This window comes from Anastrepha obliqua, chromosome 2 (genome assembly GCF_027943255.1).
Source record: "Anastrepha obliqua isolate idAnaObli1 chromosome 2, idAnaObli1_1.0, whole genome shotgun sequence".
Taxonomy (NCBI): domain Eukaryota; kingdom Metazoa; phylum Arthropoda; class Insecta; order Diptera; family Tephritidae; genus Anastrepha; species Anastrepha obliqua.
Genome location: NC_072893.1, coordinates 110,850,394 through 110,870,302, shown reverse-complemented (window position 1 = coordinate 110,870,302; position 19,909 = coordinate 110,850,394). Strand labels below are relative to the sequence as shown.

The 19,909-nt window shown below is 37.5% G+C and overlaps 1 pseudogene; it reads right to left on the bottom strand.

Moving 5' to 3' along the window:
- Window positions 1–12,352: 12,352 nt before the first annotated feature.
- LOC129238337 (uncharacterized) lies at window positions 12,353–14,554 on the bottom strand (annotated as a pseudogene).
- Between the last annotated feature and the right edge of the window lie 5,355 nt (window positions 14,555–19,909).

Below are 19,909 nucleotides of genomic sequence, written 5' to 3'. Positions count from 1 at the left end.
GACTGGGAGGCACGCGTCGATGAGGGCGCGCACCAGATGAAGGCCCAGCCTCGATTTTGATGACGGCGGTCGGCATGATCGTCGCCACTGGGCGTAGCGCCTGGCCTGGAATGAGGTCGCCGGCGCGGAATGCGGGTGGTAATGCTCGCTGGCGAGGCCTAGTCGCCAGTCGAGCATTGCGTCGTGGATGTTGGCGCACTAACGTCGTTCGCGTGCGTGGTCGAAAAGGCCTAGTTTCCGCTCCACGCTCGCGCCGACGTTCGTTCTGTAGCTGGGGTCGAAGAGGCCTGGTCTCCGATCCCCTGTCTATTCTGGTATGGAGAGGTGTTGTCTCCGCTTCACGCTCGCGCCGACGTTCGTGTTGTAGCAGGGGTCGAAGAGGCCTGGTCTCCGATCCCCTGTCTATGGTAGTACGGCAAGGCCTGGTTCCCGCTGCGGCCACAACTGGGCGAAAAGGCCTAGTTTCCGCTCCAGCCGTGGTTTGATCGGGAATCGGTGTCTCCAAAAAATCGTCCGACGCATTAACTGACTGTTGAAAAACTAGAAAATTGTACGCAGTGAAATAAAACACAACACATTTGGTAGAAATTCAAGACCGGAAGAGAAGACGTGTTTATTCATCAAAGTTGTAGATACATAGTATGAGCAGGGTTGCATTTAAGAGTATAAAGGGCGTTCTATTTTTCACTTCAATACTTTTCCTGAACGACACCTTTTTTTTTAGATTATTTAAAAAATTTATCGTTAATTACATTACATGTCAATTCAAATTAAAGCATATCAAACAAATTTTATTTACTTTTTAATAAGACAAAGTGACTTACAAATATTGATATGATTCACCTTAACTATACCTTTGGTCAGGATGTCAGCCAGCATGTCGTTAGTTGGTATGTATATTAATTTAATTTTACCGCTGTCTAAGTGCTGTCGAATAAATTTACCTTTTATATCAACGTGTTTTGTGCGAGTTGAATATGAATTGTTCATAGCCACTTGTATGGCACTTTTATTGTCGCAGTAAAGAACCATACCATTCGCCATATTTGGTATCAGCTCTTGTTGTAATCGCATTAGCCACGTTGCTTCTTGGATTGCTGATGTCATGGCCATAAATTCTGCCTCAGTTGATGACAGCGCAACAGTTCGCGTGAATATATAGCCTGTCGTGATCGAGGTCACTAGCCCAATCTGCGTCGCAATACCCAGTAAGATTGCTTGCTTCTCTGCGAAATACAAGACCGCTGTTTACGGTACCCTTCAAGTAACGCATCACGCGCTTTGCTGCAACCCAGTGTGCTTTTCCTGGATTTGTCGAAAAACGACTTAGAACGTTTACAGCGAAACTGATGTCAGGCCGCGTTACTTGTGCTGCATATAATAAGCACCCAACAGCTTGCATATACGGAATTTTACTCATCTCACGCTGCTCCGCTTCGTCAGTAGGGCACATTGTGGCGCTCAAACGCTGATTCAAATCGATTGGTGTTGCAACTGGATTGCTATTTAACATTCCAAACCGATTCAACATATCTGTGATATACTGCGACTGGTCGACCGCGATGGTGCCCGCATTAATGTCTCTGGTGACACGCATACCCAACACTAAGGATACTTCACCAAGATCCTTCATACTAAATTCTGATGAAAGTTGCTTTTTTAGCATATTCATGCTGCACTCGTCGTTTGAAAACAATAAAACGTCGTCGACATATACGGCAACAAACAGCATCTCGCCGTTATGTACTTTGAAATACACACACTGGTCTACATTGCTACGTGTAAGACCCAACTTTAGTAAAGCGTTGTTGAACTTTTCATTCCACAGTCGGCTTGACTGCTTAAGTCCATACAAAGATTTCAGTAACTTACAAACACGGTCAGAACCATCTTCAAATCCGCTAGGTTGTACCATGTAAATTTCGTCGTCAATCTCAGCATTGAGAAATGCTGTGACTGCATCCATCTGATGGATAAGTAGGTCGTGTTTTGCTGCTACCGCCAAAAGAAAACGCAAGGAAGTGTATCGAACTACAGGAGCAAACGTATCCTCGTAGTCAATATCTTTTGTTTGATTACACCCTTTGATCACCAGCCTAGCTTTCCGTCGTATTACTGCGCCATTTGCGTCTGTTTTAGTTTTAAATACCCACCTGGACTTGATGGCTTTCTTACCAGATGGCAGTTCACTCAAACACCACGTTTTATTCAAATAATGAGAGTTCATTTCACTATCAACTGCGGTTTTCCACTCATTCGCATGCTCACCAGCTAGAGCCTCTTCTAGACTTTGAGGGTCATCTGATATGAAATCAGTTACACAAAAGTTTACACCATCTCTTTTTGCCGCGATTCTCTCTGAACGTCTTATAATATGACCACCCGAAACTTCAACTTCATCAGAGTCATTTGCACTTTCAAAATCTGATTTTGTCGGCTTTTCTTCAACAATTGACGATTCTTTATTATTTGCCTCTTCTGAATTGACAATGTTGAATAATTCACCCGCATCTGGTATTTCAAGCGTACAGTTCATTTTTCTCGTATAGTTATCTTGTGTTTCAAAAAAAAAACAACATGCCGACTAATTATGATTTTTTGTGTTTTAGGATTGAACAACCTATACGATTTTAATTCGCTGCAATAACCAAGCATAATACACTCAAAAGACTTAGCATCTAACTTCTTTCGTTTTTCCCGTGGTACATGGACCATGGCTTTACATCCAAATAATTTTAAATTTCAAGTTCGGTTTTTTGCGTGTCCATATTTCGTAAGGGCTTTTCAAATTCATCGCATACGGAACACGGGTTGTTGTTGCAATGCTTGAGTGTATGGCCTAGCTTTTGGCAACTTTTGCATCGCATGGGATTAGGAAAATATTCCCTCACTCCGAGTTTGTACCATGCTATATCAATGACCTTGGGAACCGTGTAAAGGTTAAAAGTAAGCAAAATAGATCCCATATATACTAATTTGTTATTAATTTTCTTTGCGAATTTATATACGCTAACTACACCCTTACTTTTCAAATCTTCTAATATTTCTGATTCTGGAGTAGAAATTAGATTTTTATCAAATATAGTGTCTTTAGTGCAGTACTGATCGAGTCCAATGCCTTTTTTTTTTAGCAAATACACTGAAGTTAGCTAATGGCTTGTCATTTTCCGTGGATTTTATGACAATAAATTTGGGCTGTAGGTGGTTGACATTTATGGTTGGCAATTCAGGTAAATCCAAATAAGTAGAATTCTTTTCTTTTGTTTGATTTACGTTTAGTTTTGGGGCTGGCCAGCGTATCGCAGTCTTGCAATACACTAAACCTGTTCCCCACAGGGGGGAGTGGAAAGTTTATTGATAAGTACTACACTAATTAATTGTAGGTTATTGAACGATCAAGTGAAAAAAGGTATTTGATATTTGATTTTATGAATAAGTTTTGTAACAACCTACGTCTTCGCTTCATCACTCGCTGACAACGACTAATTCTCTCAATACATTCTTTATCCACCCTGACCGCTCTGCACCTACAAGTGCATACATACAGGGTGACTCATATTATTACTCATATAATGTCGTTTTCATTTACGGATCTCCACATCCCTCCCTCCTTATAAAGTTTCAAGCGCAACTTGGATTCCTCAGCAGGTGCGTCGATTCCAGGTCGGTGGATGGCGAGGTGGTTTGAGGTTCCTGAAGGTGTGTTCTTTGATGACGCCGATGTCGGTGCAGCTGAATGTAAAGATGTTCCCGGGGCAGTGGATGGAACGGTGTTTTCAAAAGTAGTAGTTACATCGTCGGGGTTGTGTGACGTACAATATGGCAACTTTTTTACATGGCTTATATTCCGGCAAACTCTTTTCCCATCCCCCATCACTATAACTTCATTTCCATCTCGATCTAAGACTTCATACTCCGTGGGGTCAAACGTTGGTGTTAGCTTATGTGAGAAAACGACATTTCGAAGTAGTACTTTATCCCCCGGAGCTATATCGGACGGCTTTGCCTTCCTTGCCATATCCCCTTTCTCTTTCCCTTTTTGCTTGTTCATTATGTCGAGGTCTCTAGCTGCCGAGTCCAGCATATCATCCGTTATGTCGTGTATTCCAGGTATTTTGTCTCTAATAACGCGATTGTACATGAGTTCTGTTGGAGCTGTCCCTGTGGTGCTGTGTGGAGTGACGTTGTACATTAATCTGGCACGTCTCAATAATTTCATTTAAGCTTTGCTCCTTTTCAAGGAGACGTTTTCTTAAATCTACGCTAGCCCAAGAATCAATTTTGTCCTTCAAAGCAATGTCTTCGATTTCACTTTTGGTTTCACCAAAAGAAAATTTAGAGGATTGGTGTCTTAAACGCAATAAAAATTTGTTAAATGGTTCTCCTTCCAATGGCGCAATGCTTCTAAACAGATGCCGCTCGAACGTTGAATTTCGCTTTGGTGTAAAGTAATTGTTCAACTTTTCGACCAAAACTTTGAACACATCAACTTTATTTTCCACGTCAGCTTCTACCAGAGCGCCAGGAGTATTGAAGATAACTTCCTGCAGTTGAGGTCCACCTAAATGAAGGAGTTTGCTTTTCTGTTTAACCGCGTCTTTAATATCTTCTGATTGAAGATACAAAGTGAAGGACCTTAGCCATTTTTCCCACTCACTTCGTAATAACGACTTGTCGATGCTATCGCAAAGGAATGGTCTCATTTCAGTTGTCATATCGCCTAGGAAATAATAATTGATTGAGAAATTTTTGTTAATTCCCTTGCACTGAAATTCTCACTTGATTTTCCGATCAAATTTTGTTCACAATTTAGCTAACTGCGCCCTTGTTACTAATGGGACCAATTGAATGGATTGCACACTCGCTACTTATGCCACCAATTGAATGGATTGCACACTCGTTACTTATGGCACCAATTGAATGGATTGCACACTCGTTACTTATGGCACCAATTGAATGGATTCACACCTGCTACTCCTAGGACCAATTCAATGGACGCATTGAATTATAATTATCTACAACAAAATGTAAAGTTTTAAAATAAATCTTTGCATAATATTATTTCCAATTCAATGGAATGACATTTACCAATTGAATGGTCGATTTTCTAATTAGATTTCTTTTATTTCTTTCGCTTGTTTCACTTTCCGATTTTTCGCTCAGTGTGACTGTTTTTACCTCCTCACCTTTTCTTTTCTATTGCGTCACTCTCGTATCTTTGTTTTTACTGCGCAATTGGTCGAACACTTGTGTTTCTTTTTACTCGCTCTCGTTGCTCTGCGTTTGCACTCCAAAAACAAAGTCAATTGGCTGATGCAATAGTATTCGCTTTATCGAAAAATAAAATGTTTACCACGTGGATTCTTTTTGCTTTCTCGCCTCATAAACTATCCAAAAGAAAGAAGAGTTAGTGGTTTTAATGTTTTACCTATACCTTTATTGTAGAAGATCCCATACTCGTCGCCAATGTAACAACCTACGTCTTCGCTTCATCACTCGCTGACAACGACTAATTCTCTCAATACATTCTTTATCCACCCTGACCGCTCTGCACCTACAAGTGCATACATACAGGGTGACTCATATTATTACTCATATAATGTCGTTTTCATTTACGGATCTCCACAAGTTTAATAATGCGTATAGCACTTAACACACGAGAAAATTATCAACCGCACGAGCACTTTGATAACGAGTCCCAACGAAGCGAGTGTTAGTCGATGACTGGTATAATAATTAAAAGTAGAAGCCGAAAGTGAATAAGAGGTTTTGTAAATATTCTAAAAACAAGGACTTTAATTCAATTTATTTCGTTTTAATTTAGCTTATATGAAAAGTGAAATTAGATTTTATACGCTTTATACTATTTTTCCAACTGTTTAAAAGTCTCTTACATGTGCGAAACACACAGAATCTTCGTTTTGAAGTTGGGAGAGCTAAGCTTTCTATTATAAAATTTTAAAACTAAAAAATTCCAATTCTAACAAAAAACGCTACAACTAAATCTCTGTCGCAATTACAACAACATAAAGAAGGTCTAACATTTTTCATTTCGTCAAATAAAATTTGACCTATGCCTATCCTATGAATTGAATCGAATTCTCCTTGAATAATTACTTTTAACTCCTTTACGTAATCTACAAATCCCTGGGGCGGCTTTAATAACATGCCTCTGTTGAGTGAAATACAATTCAGACATAATGTCTTCATCTCTTAAAAATGGTAAGTGTTGGGTACAAATTATCTTTTGCTTAACTAGCAAAAGCTTTTTAAAAAAACATGTGAGTCTTCATTGCACCTCGGATAAAAACTGATCCGAAACTTTATTAATTTCAATATTTATACAGAATCTGAAGCTTAAATCTTAGGTTAGTATGTATTAAGGGGTTATACGCAGTTATGAAGCAAATAAAAGACGGGTTGTCAAGGATTTATCCTGAAGAAACTTCAGAATATTTTAATTTAATAATTTTTGGCGGTTATAAAAGCATCCTTCAAGAACGTAACAAAATTTTTTATTTATGAAAATGTTGCTTATAGAGCGCGCTGCAGGCGATTTCTGGAACCTCCTTTAAAAAAAGACGATTTACGGTGTACATCGTAACTCAGGATTGGATTATCTGAAATCAAAAAACCAAACAAATTTTGTTAATATATTAGATTATCTAGTAATTAATCGTTCGGCTAATCAAAATAGTGAATTTTCACAAAATGGCAGCTTTTAAAAGAAATGATTTCGATTTTTACGTTAAAATTGGTCTGTCAATTATTTCTATTGCCTCTCACCTGTTGCTGGTACGTTTGTACCGGTTTGGGCCTATTTGTGATCTGTAATGATGGATCAACGTCCATTGGCTCTGGACGATTTTGTTTGACCTCATTTGCTTGGGTATTCCTTAGTGGATACCTTAAATTGTTCTGAAAATTCGCACCCCTACGAACGCCCTGAGGAGCGCTTCTGTTTATTGTAATATTATTATTACTCCTTGAAAAATTCAATGCGAATTGTGCTCGCATTTGATTGGCATCGAGCTCCTGCGCCTTGGCAAGAGCATTTGGTAAGTCACGTGGTGCCAACGTGAAGAGGATCTGGTCCAACGGAGGGTTAAGACCTGTAATGAAAGTTCGAAGAGCTGTTTCCCTGTTTTTGGTATTAAGCTCCTTTGTAATTGCGGAATTCGTTCCGTGCGTCATTATCGTTTTGTTAATTAATAACGTCAGTTTTTTATTGACCTCGTTGTAGAACTCTATTAGGGTACCAGGTCCTTGCCTAAGCACACTCATTTCCTGTTCTATTATGTGACACGGCCTCTTATCAGCGAAGGCAAAATCTAGCCTACCCAGAATTGCATCGAAATTAAGAACCGTACCGTGGTTCATTAAAATATCGTAATTTTGTTACGCAAGACAGTCAAGGCAGCAAAATATTTTTTGCTTCCCCTAGTATACAATGACATTGAATTGTTAGCAGCCTCGCGCCAGCTAACATAATTGTTGATTTTTCCTCGAAATTCAGGAAGAGATATTATGACATCTAAACTTTCCTCACAATTGATCGTTGATTCTGTTGCATATTCAGCAACAGTATCGGAATTACTTAAGGCCTACAACTGACGTTTAACTTGTTCTACCTCGCTACGCAGCGAGGCGGTGCTAGCAGCTATAAGTCGCGACACAACATCCATATTGGACGTGCTATTGTTATTATTCACTATAGACATATCTGCAAATCTACTTCTCAACTCTTCCAGCTTTATTTTTGGTAAAATTTGAAAAATTTTTAATCACTTCTTTATTTTTTACACAATTTTTGTGGTTTTCTTTACACTTTTCACAATAGTGTAATCTCTCGTAACCTAAGCTACTAGGTCTATTGCCCATATGCTATATTTATTCTTAATTAATTAATAATTTACAACTTTTAATTCTTAAAAATTATTTAATTTCTTACTCATTATTGGAAGATCCTTTCAGGTCCAACTTGGTGATGTCGTTTGCTTGCTAAAGATGTTTGCATACAGTGATTTTCCCTCAATTGAGTGCGTTTTTCCTCATTTGCTTTTTTCCTTGTAGAATTATTATATTCTGTAGAATTGTTCGATATTTTGGTTTATTATTTTTTTAGACTAGGATACTTTTTGGTTTTCTCTTTTTTTTTAATTTTTTCTTTTTGTTTTATTAGGATACTTTTTGGTTTTCTCCTTTTTTTTAATTTTTCTTTTTGTTTTATTATTTTTTTAGACTTAGAATACTTTTGGTTTTCTCCTTTTTTAAATTTTTTAGACTAGAATACTTTTTAGTTTTCTCCTTTTTTAGTCTTTAAATTTTTTCTCCCTTTTCCGGTTTAGGGGTACTTATTTATTTAATTTACGCACTGCCTTTTTACAGGCTATTATAATACACAACTTTTATTTGGTCCACCAGAACTTAAATCGCTCCTGGCAGGATCGCCAATTATCTTTTGCTTAACTAGCAGAAGCGTTTTAACACTAGGTTTACGGGCGTTTCTTATATACCTATCTCTACGAGCATCCGTCAAATTGACGGGTGGATGAAAATACGTATTTATTTTTAAAAAATCAATTTATTCAAACTAAATCTGAGTTTAACAATATAAGGCTTCACGTAAAAATAAAATACTAATAAGTCAAATTTTTTGTTAAGTTATTATGAAAATGATTACAATAATATAAAGGCTACATAATCATATTTATCGAGGACATTTTTTACATACGTATTGAATTTCTTTTGTGCATTTCCCGCATACGATATTTTTACAATACATACAGCAATTACTGCTTCTATTTTTATTACAGTAGCCCACTTGGCAACTTTTTCGCACTCCCGATGTTGAAGGTGGCCGATCTGAAACGTCTGAACTGTGACGAACGTTCTCCTTGTTTTTTCCAGCTAATTCATCGGCTAAAGAAAATATAAACTCCTTTCTGGATATTTTCGATCCGGTACACTCTTTGTACAATATCCACGCGTTTATCGCTGCCAAATCTAAAATATTATAAAAAACCTGGAGAGGCCATCGAAAACACCCTGCTTTCACACTATATTTGCGTGCCATCTGGTCCGCGACATCGACACCAAACTTTGTTTTATTATAAAATGTAATAGTTTCTGGAACACATTTTCTATTGTTTTCTATCTGTATATTTGTATGCTTGGTGCTTAGAAGAAGAACTTTTATTTTCGGTTTACTTTTATATACAGTAAGCGTGCACTTGTCTGATTTATATAAATTTGATGAAAATAACGGCATTTTGTCCTTTGTTTCTTTCGCTGGTTTTGGTAGTTCTCTCTTGTTCGAGCGGATGGTCCCAACCAAAGTTGTCTTTAGTTCAAGCAATTTTTTGGCCAGCGGGATGCTTGTAAAAAAATTGTCGGTCGTGATATTTCTTCCTCGATGTAAATACGGTTCGGCTAATTTCAACGTTACAAACTGGCCCAACGAATTTGAGCATCGAGTGTCATCTTTTCCCAAGTAAGGGAAACCATTCAAAATATATTTTGATTTAACGTCAACCGCTAACCAAAACTTAATGCCAAATTTATACGGCTTATTTGGCATGTATTGTGTAAATCTGCAACGGGCTTTAGTTGGAAACAGTTGTTCATCCACTGTGATATTTTGATGTGGTTTATAACAAGCCTGGCTGTTACTTATAAATCTGTTCCATACTTCAGAAATGAGTGCAAATTTATCGGTTTGTAACCTTTCGGATCGTTCGGTTCTTTTATCAAAGCGTATAAATCTTAGAATTTGCATAAATCTATCTCTGGTCATTGTATCTCGGAAAAAAGAAGGTCCCCATTTTTTGGACCATAGATAAGATACTTTCAATGCTCTTACTTCGTACGCGCCCCGGGCATATAGTATTGCAAGAAAACTACGTAATTCGGAAACTGTAATTCTCCAGTCGTTCTTCAAAACTCGACGTGCCTCGGTTTCGGTGCAGTCTTTTATATGTTTCATAATGTGAGCGTCAATTATCAATTCAAAAGCACTAGTTACACAACCCGACATAATATTTCTTTTTGTGTAACCAGTAGGCCCTACGATATCCTTGAATATAGTATGAACGGACGGCCTACCCCTAGATTTCCCTGCTTTCAGTCTCACCCACCGTGTCCCGTCAACTGCAATTTCAATTTCTTCCATTACATCTCTGGATGTACTTGAAATACTCGTCCTCTCATCCTCGGTGTCAGAACTAGAAATAATCCGCCTCCTTTTCTTGTTACGACGTATATTGAAGAGGTTTTCCTCTTCACTATCCGAAGATCCTTCCATTTCTGCAGTTTCGGTGGATTCAGAATCTTTACTGTAATCATCACTTTCACCTAATTCATATTGATCTTCTTCGTAGGACACCTCAGAACAATCCTCATTGATGTTGGTAATTGTTGTCAATTTCTTATTATATCGCGTGTTTCTACTCATGATTGCTAGAAAAGGGTGATCGGTGAAAGTAAAAAATACCGTGCAAAATTCAATTACCCTATTGTAAAAACTTACAATAAGCGGGTGACTACAATAACCAAAACTTTTGCACACTGTCTTCAAAAAATGTTCTTACCACGGTCACTGCAGCGACTATACTGAAGACAGCAGGGATTATCGCAGCCTAACGTCGGCTACCGCAGGCTGTGAAAGTTCTTTGTGTGTGTTGTTTATGTTTGCACCACTGAATATCTTTTCGATACGACATTTAGTCTGCTGCACGCTTTGAGTTTCGAATAACGCGAGGATTTGACACCCGGGCTACACAATTCGTTATCGAGGCGCTATTGAGATTATGAGTTGGGGGGTCTTAGACCTTTATTTCAGTCTTATATTTGCTATTGGAGGTATAATTTTACAAGCGAAGCAAATATATAAGGATTGTTGACGCAATCAGCTAACCCGTCAAATTGACGGGTTCCGTTGAAATAGGTATACAAGGTACAATTTTCAAAATTTATAAAGCTTAGGAAAATAATAATTGTGCGTATAAACTCTTTAAATGAAATTATAAATTTACGATGCAAAATAGTTAAGATTAATGCTATGGTTTTTTGCGTGTTTCATTTCAAAGTTTGAAATCCGTCAAATTGACGGGTCCCGTAAACCTAGTGTTAAAAAAACATGTGAGTCTTCATTGCACCTCGGATAAAAACTGGTCCGAAACTTTATTAATTTCAATATTTATACAGAATCTGAAGCTTACATCTTAGGTTAGTATGTCTTAATTCTATTGAAAGCGGACCATACGTGATATGTGAAATGTTTGACACTTTCGCTAATGGTATGTGCTTATATTTATTGTTTATTTTTTGGGAAGTGGCTTGCGCTATTAATCTATGGTTAATTGTTTACATACTGGGTTAGTGGTGTGTGGTATAGGAGGCGTTAACTTACATGCGTGTGTCTTAAATATTTTCAAATAAAAATAGCCGCAAAAATACGCATACGCGTTTTCCTTAAGGAAATCAACTTCTAAATCTTCTAAATCAGAAATTTCTTCTACTTGAAAGATATTAAAAGTGTGTTCTAGCCGTGGTAGACCCTGAAATTCTTGCCAGAAGAGAGCTCGCACTAAATGATCACTGCACACACTTTCTATTATCTGATGAGATCTCTCAACACAAAAATTTTCAGTTTGCGAGGCGGGCTCGCAATTACCGTTGATTACGATATTCGTGTATCGTAATCCCCAGGATTTTTTAAACAAATTGCAGAACATATATGGTGTAATCCTAACACTTCTACCACCTCCTTTTCTAATTTGACCGAAGTAGTGTTCTAAATGTTCCTGGCAAAGACATCTGGTTTGCAAATTCCTAAAACCTTCGTTTGCCAAAATCGCCACAAACGCTTCAAGCTACTTATGTTCAAAGTCCAAACCTTAATGTAATTAAAAGAAGAAGTCATATCAGACCCGTACTCATCTTCTATCCTAATACTTCTCTAAACTGCGACAGGCTCTTCTAAAAATTTAATTTGCTCTGGTGTTGATGAAAAGACTTTTTTGTTAGCAAAATAGCATCCAAACTCCAACTGTTAAATGTGTCGATGCGTTATTTACAAACAATACATATTCCGCGGTGTTTAAAATTGTTGACGAGGGACAAAGCGATTTCCCTGAGGCATATGTGGCTAGCATCCCAGAAGCGACCGTATCACTAATAACCTGGGAGGCTAGCTTTACGCTCATATGTTGCAAACTATTTGGATAAATATGTGCTTCAGAAAGTTTTGGAGCACAACGGAACGGATCCTGGGAATCTTTGTTATAAAAATGCACAATATCGTTCCAACTTATTGACCGGGATGCAAAACTGATCTTGTTTTTAGGATTCTCTAAACAATTCCTAATACACTGGAGAATCGAAAAAAGAAGACATCCTTGCCATTTACTTGAAAATATGGGCGTTCTTCGGAAACTCCTAAAATTCTCGCCAAATACGAGTATATGAAATTAGAACCCTGATCACAAACAAAATGACAAGGTGTGAGACCAATATTTTGTAGTTGGGTAATGGCCTCAAAAATATATTTCTTAGCAACATTCCCTTTACGTGAGCCATGGACAATAAAATATGATAATGGATGGGTCCAAGGTACTCCACCTACGCCTTGAACCATAAGAGTCATAGCACTATTCCCTATTCTGCATGTTCGGTTCTCGTTACCGTAATCCTCAACTCCTATAATCTTATGATATTTGGCGACATATTGTATATGACTTTTAAGTGCCATTTCGTCACATAAAACTGACACGAATTTCTTATCCTGTGTGAAACCCCAACTTCAGGGAATCTAAGAAGCGACTTTAAGTGCCTATAAGCTACTGGAGACAGAAAATATACACCTAAAGCCAAAGTTTTGACGTAGTTGTCGAATCTACGACCATTGGATGGGCGATTACAGCTTTTAAACTATTTTCAATTATGCTACTAACTTGAAGAGGAAGATTTCTACGAAAACTCTGATTTTGCTTAAAACCCTTTTCCTTACCGGACATTTCTTTTTCTAATTTTTTTGAAACTTCTGCTAACTGATCTTTTAAGTAGCAAATATATCTGCATTTCTCTTTTAAAATTGTCTTCAGCTTGGAATTTTCCCTTTTCAATTTCTGTTCACTATCTACAACAGACGCTAAACATAAGTTTGTCTGACTTCCTCTTTCACAAAAATTTGCGCCCAAATTTTTTGTACTAAAATCCCTTATTTCCTCCTGAGCCTCTTCTGCAACTGATGCAAGTAAAAATAAATTGTTAGATTCACCGCATAAATGCATGCGAGCTTCTAACGATTGTGGCAAAAAATAATTTCAAACAATTTTTTCTTTTTTTTTTTTTTGTTTTGTTTTTTGGGGGCTCACTGTCACTGTGCACTCTTTCAGTTACTGCACTTTCCACGTCACTGCACTAGTTTTTGTATATGCATATACATAAGTATGTACATATTATATATTAGTTTAGCTGTCTGTTTTTTTTATTTTTTGTTTGCGAGACGACTTTTGTTTTGCTTGTAAACGGACCGCGCAGGCAATATTCTTTTAGTTATTTATTCGGCTGGTTATTTAATTTAAATATTTTTCGTGCAGCTTACACAAATCACCAACTTGTAATATGTTGTCACTATCAATGTGTTTTATTTAAATAACTTCCGAATTTTAGTTCACAAATTATGTACACAAATTATTGTTTATTTCTCGAACTATTATTTAATTCTGTAATTATTTTTTCACTTTCGCACTCAGTCCCTGCTCGGGCGCCATGAAAATTCTTCACTGTTTTGTGAAGATATTGTAGGTATATTAAATAAAAAAAAAAAACACTTTACTTAGGGAAGCGCGAAATAAAACGAATATTGCCTGTGGAAGCGTAATTAAAAAATTAAACCGCACTCGTCCGATTACAATTCAAAAAGTTTAGACACTGTAATAAAAAATAACAGGCATTTATTGTCATAAACCTTTCTCAAACTGGCCAACGCCTTTGGATAATTTTCTTCCGACATTTTGAAGGACTTCACTGTACCTAAGGCTTCACCGGATAGACATGATACTAAATGATTAAATTTTTCAATATCCGGGATTGTGGGATCATTGTGCACGAAACTCTCAAACAGACTCATAAAGTTTTTAAATTCGGAATACTCTCCTTTGAATGTAGGTAACGACATTTTTGGTAGTCGCGAGCTGTGAGGTGCAATAAAAGATGTTTCGGCAATTGACGATTTATTTCTCGCCAGAATGGACTTTATAATGGACTTTGTTTCTACAATTAAGTCCTCTAACTCTCTACGGGCAATGTCTTCTTCGTCGATTTCCTCAATTTTCGACTGACATTTCATGAGGTTTTCACTGTGGGAGTTCAATATGTCGAGTCGGCACTCCAATTCGATTGGATCTAGCGACATGGTCTTTTCAAGGAGACACGTTTTTATGCGCACTATGCTGGTTTTTGCAACAGTTCCCTGGCGCTTTAAAGACTTTAAGTCCATCATCTCCTTACTTGGAGAGAGACTTGAAATAGCCGACTTTGGTTTACTCATGTTTTGAGATTAAAGTTCGCTGCTTTGGCCTGTGGCTTTTGTAAAATGAAAACGAAAACGAAAGCGATAAATACTGAAATATATAATAGCTGAAACTTGACCAGAACCAACGAAAATGAGACGAAAATAAGCAGCGACCAATTGAGTCTTTGCTCAAACAAAATTTGTATTGTCGAAAAAATTTTTTTTTTTTTTTTTTAAATATTGCGGCTTATTAAGAACGGCCCAATGACCATATCAGCGCAAATGCCACACCAGACTGTAACTTTTTGGTCGTGGAGAGGTACCTCTTCAATAATTTGAGGGTTTTCAGTGGCGTAGAAACGGCAATTTTGCTTATTTACGGTTCCGTTCAAGGAGAAATGGGCCTCATCACTCATAATGATTTGATGCCAAAAATCCTCATCAGTTTGGGCCATTCGGACGACAAAATTGGCATATTCCAAGCGACGAGGCTTATCGGCCGGCAACAGTTGTTGATTTAGTTGTATTTTGTACGGGAATATCCCCAAATCCAAACGAATGATACGTCGTAGAGTGGTCCGAGGGATGTCCAACTGAGCAGAACGACGATTACCTGACGTTCGCGGCGATGACTCGATACTGGCTCGTACGGCCGCGATATTTTCGTTAGATCGTCTTGGCCGCTTTTTATTTGGACGTCGGGTATTAGCCACAGTGCCGGAAGACAAAAATCTTTTGTGCATTTGCTTGATTGCGTTCTTTGACGGCGCACTTTTCACTTTATTTTTTTTCTCCACGCACGTTGCGTTTTTACAATCGAGAAGGAATTTTGAATGTACAGCTGAACAATTTCAGCGCGTTCTATTGGGGTGTACTGTTTCATGGTATAAATCTCCTTCGACTGACGCTTCCAACGCGGTATGTCATTAGCTGATCTGAAATTACAGTAAAAAGTTATAGGGTTACTCAATGGGTCAGTTTAATATGGCCAACCCTGTATATGTATATAGATATGTATATATATAAGTATATAAGTTTATTTGCATATAAGAAGTGGATACACGAGATGCCAATAATTGAAGCTCTTGTACTGTGAGACGATTATTAGCAACTGTAATAATCTCGGTCAATCACAAAGCCAATTTCTAGCTTCAATTTTTCGCACTCAATACCTGTTTATCGTGGACTGGTTTGTTTCCAGCTTCAACTTCCCTTTGGCAGGCTACGCAGTTGCAGGACATTCCTCCCTCGATGTCCTATGTAACGGTGGATAATGGTGGTGAACAGTTGGTGAACCGGTGAATATAACGTACACACAGTTTCACTCCCCTTCGTTGGCGATGTTCTATATGTTTTTTTTTTGTTTTTTAACCTTTTTGAATATAAATATTTTATTTTATTTATATTTTTTGTGTATAAGTATTTTATTTATTTACTTATTATAATACATTTGGAATCAGCTCGAACTCATGTTTGTTATTATCAATATTATGTTTTATTCCTGGCGCCCGAGCAGGGCGCAATATCAAGTTAACGTGTCCCGCAGGACATCGTTTAAAAAATTAATTGGCTAGTGTCCTCATTCACCGGCCCCTGTAGAGGAATTTCAATTGGTGCTGCCACGGGTCCCCCACGGACGCTGCCTCAAGCTGGCGAATGCGATATTCGGCATTTTCAGCTCAGCCATGAGCGCGCCCACAGAGCCATTTAATTCAGTAACAGATTGGGTTAAGGAATCCATAATTAAGTAAATTGACTCACCGACTTTTATTTTTACTCCTTTTCAAACCTTTTCCTCTTCCTTCGCTGCTTCTGTCACTTTATTCTCTTCTGCTTATTTTTATCGCACTTGTTGCTTTGCTTAATTCAACTCACAGGCTGATTGATTGCATCGAGATATCCAAAAGGTTGAGCTAGAAATGTGAAAGTATTAATATTTTGTAAAATATTTTTTTATTTTTTATTTTATTTTATTGGTTAAGGTCACGGAAGGGACGCGGGAACCCTTTTTAGTCGTCCTACAATCAGATTGTAGGCAACCTACTTAGGACGCTTCCTTCACACGATTCTCGGAAGCCTAAACAACTTCTAATTTAGCTGCCAGAGGCCAGAAATAGTTGGCGTGTTCCCATGTGAACGACAACGTGCACCCAGATAGGGCGTATCCAGTCCACTGGCTGCAGCTGCTTTATCATGCCGAGATCGTTGACGTAACCCAATTTACTTATGAACATGGCTGTAATTACACTAGCCAATTAATATTTTTCCTCTTTTTTTTTTTTTTTTGATATTTACGAATCCGGGCAAGGAGTCGAACCTTGTGCCAATGGCAATTGGTGGGTGCCAGATTTAAAATATGTAATTTTTCTCAAGCATCTTTTTTTATTCTTTCCTTCTGACGAGGAGTCGAACCTGCACTATGAATGTTTCACAGTGCCCACCAATTTGTCAGGGATTTTAATACGATTTTCTGCGTAATTATCTTTAAAATTTTTTTTTTTTATTTTTGCAGCCTTTTTTATAAAATAAGGCATTTAGTTAATTAACAAGTACTTGGCCCCATGCAATCTCCAATGTGGAAGGTGTAGCATGACTACTATTGCGGGCACACAAGACTGTAACCGACCGACATTATAGTCGTAGGAGTCCGTCCTCGTAGGCGTAGGCATACGGCCTCCTGTGGCAATTCTAATGTCACCGAGCGCAGACGAAAAATTGCTGTGGTGCAGTAACAAGTAACATTTTGTTTTATTTCCTTGACAAATTTTAGCCATCTTCTTTTATCCTCGTGAGTAAATTGCCAGGAGGGTCCCCCGTAGGTGGTGAATCGCTGAGCAATTTACTTCGAGATTCATATTTATTTTATAATTAATTTTTTTTCTTTTATTTGAGCATTCACCCTTCACTGCACCTCACAAAATTATCGTCGCACTCCGCTCCATTTTGCCGGATATTCCCTTACTAAACAAGGGAATCCTTTGTGAAGCTCGCATTGCGGCTGTTATTCTGCACAAGTACGGCTTCACATTGTGGAAGGGCATTTTCAAGTGATTGTTCGTTTTGCGCCGTGAACCGTCGAGAATTTTTTTCAAACACTTAATTTGATTTGAATTTATTTCAAATTCAGTTTTAATTTCAGTTTATTTGGTTAACTCCGTTTTTTAATTTATTTATTAAATTTAATTTCATTTGAACTTAATTTATTTTGTGTTAATTTACATTAAAGAATTTAGCTATGATCCCAATTTTGGTTTCTTGTCTAATTTTAATTTAATTTTAGTTACAATTTGATTTATTTTATTTTATCAGGTTAAATTTTATTTTAAATTTTTTTTTTTATGACACGGCGCACTCACTTTTTTACTTTCACTTTTTTCCCACTTCCACTATACCATAAGGACTCCCTTGCGGAGATCCTTGTTAGGTACCCCATCTTTGAAAAAAAGAGGGGTCCCTGCTCGGGCGCCAGTTAACGTGTCCCGCAGGACATCGTTTAAAAAATTAAAGTTGCGGGCCAACCACTTGGCCCGTTACGTTATACTTACTTTCTGCGTGCTATAATTAATTATCCTTTTTTATTGTATGTATTGAACAATATATTTTATTATATTTGCTGAATAGAATCCCGATTGAATACCACTGGTACAAGACTGCTCGCGCATCGCCACACTCAGCACCTTTTATACTTAAGCTAGCCTTATTCCTTCCCTAACTCTGCTGACATAGCGATTCCCACGATGTTGTGCATTTCAGGTGAAGTTGCTATCTGCCGGATGCGCGTGTGGATCACGTTGCATTAAGCAGACGCAACGTCAGCATATTTCGATAGACAGGTGTGCTTCTGCTGCAAGTGAGCGAGTTAACTGTGGTGTTAACTATCATATTTAAAACTGGGTGTTGGTAAATATGATTTAGTTAAGAGGATATTATCGGGAATTGCGTCAGATATAAATTTATTTTTAAATTTCATTTTACTGGAGAAATGGCCCTCGCAGGCGTAAAGATATTTCGATTTTCTTTTCCCTGCACCCAAGCGATCAAGCTAAATAGCATATCTAGATAAGAGTAAATAAGAGCCCTAGTACTTATACCCAAAACTTAATGCCTCTAATTTGGGGTTAATGAGTTTAAGGGGGTCTTCTACCGTCGCGCCTTAATCTCGGGCCTATTTTTGGGAATTAATTACAAAGCAACCACTTGAGATAATGAAATCAGATTTTTTTTATTTAATTTGCACAAGTTTGCACTATTTAAAAATATATTTTTCAAATCGAATTCTTTGGCCCTGTGTCCTTGAACCGTCCTCGAGGTTGCCCTTGTAAAAATGTCCTAGGCGACTTTGTGGCACGCGATCGACCATTTTACTTATCTGAAATCAAAAAAAAATTTTTTTTTATCATAAAGTGTAGCGTTGGCTATGTTTTCCCAGTGGCGATTTTAAATATTTTGAAATTTGTAAAAAATGCGTGATTTTAAAAAAAAAGTTTGAAAATTTCCTCTTTTTTTTACACTTTAGAGGCCCGCAAAATTAAACTAATCAAAAATTGAAAAAAGTGGTCTGGGAAAACATAGCGAGATGTTCACTGAATAACTGGAAAAAAGATGGAATGAATTCGACAAATATTTATAGTAGATGTGTGACCAGAAAGTTGAAAAAAGTCAACTTTCGGGAAAAGGCGTTTAAAGATAAAGTTTGGTATAACACATGATTGCAGCATGCATGTATTCTCCCCGAAATGCTCATGAAGGAACATGTTTTTCATAAAACCCTCTTTATAGCATACTCTTAACATTAGTAGCTTTTAAAAAATCTAAAAAAAAAAAATCGATTTTTTCAAACCGTGACGGTAGAAGACCCCCTTAAGTTATATTCAAATGCAAATAATAAAGCCAAAATGTTAGTTCTTGCTACTTGTTATAAAGGGAAAGGACTCAGTTTTCTCCCGAGGCAATAACAGAAATGAGTACTTTACTACATTTATAAGTACCTGAGCTTACTTGCAAAGAGACACATACATAGAAATAGCTATGACACAATTACACAAAAGTACTTATATATCTACTTCAAAAAGCTCTACTAAAAAGTGTATTGTCATAACTAAACTGGCACCGTCTTTCTTCTGACTTGGAAAATTGAAAATCCGTTGCGCCCCGACGCATCCCCGAACGTCCCTATTCTTTATTTTTGGCATTTTATTGCTGAAAAATAAGTATTACAATATAATATACTAGTATGTAACCCCCCGAAAACCCCCAGGATCTAACCCGGCTTAACGCAACATAAAGTTGGCCGTGAGCAAAGCAATCCTCCTTTAAATGAAACCCTTGATAATGTTTGCCCCTAGGCCTTATTTATTGTTATGGCGAAGGCTATTATAATGGGAAATTGGC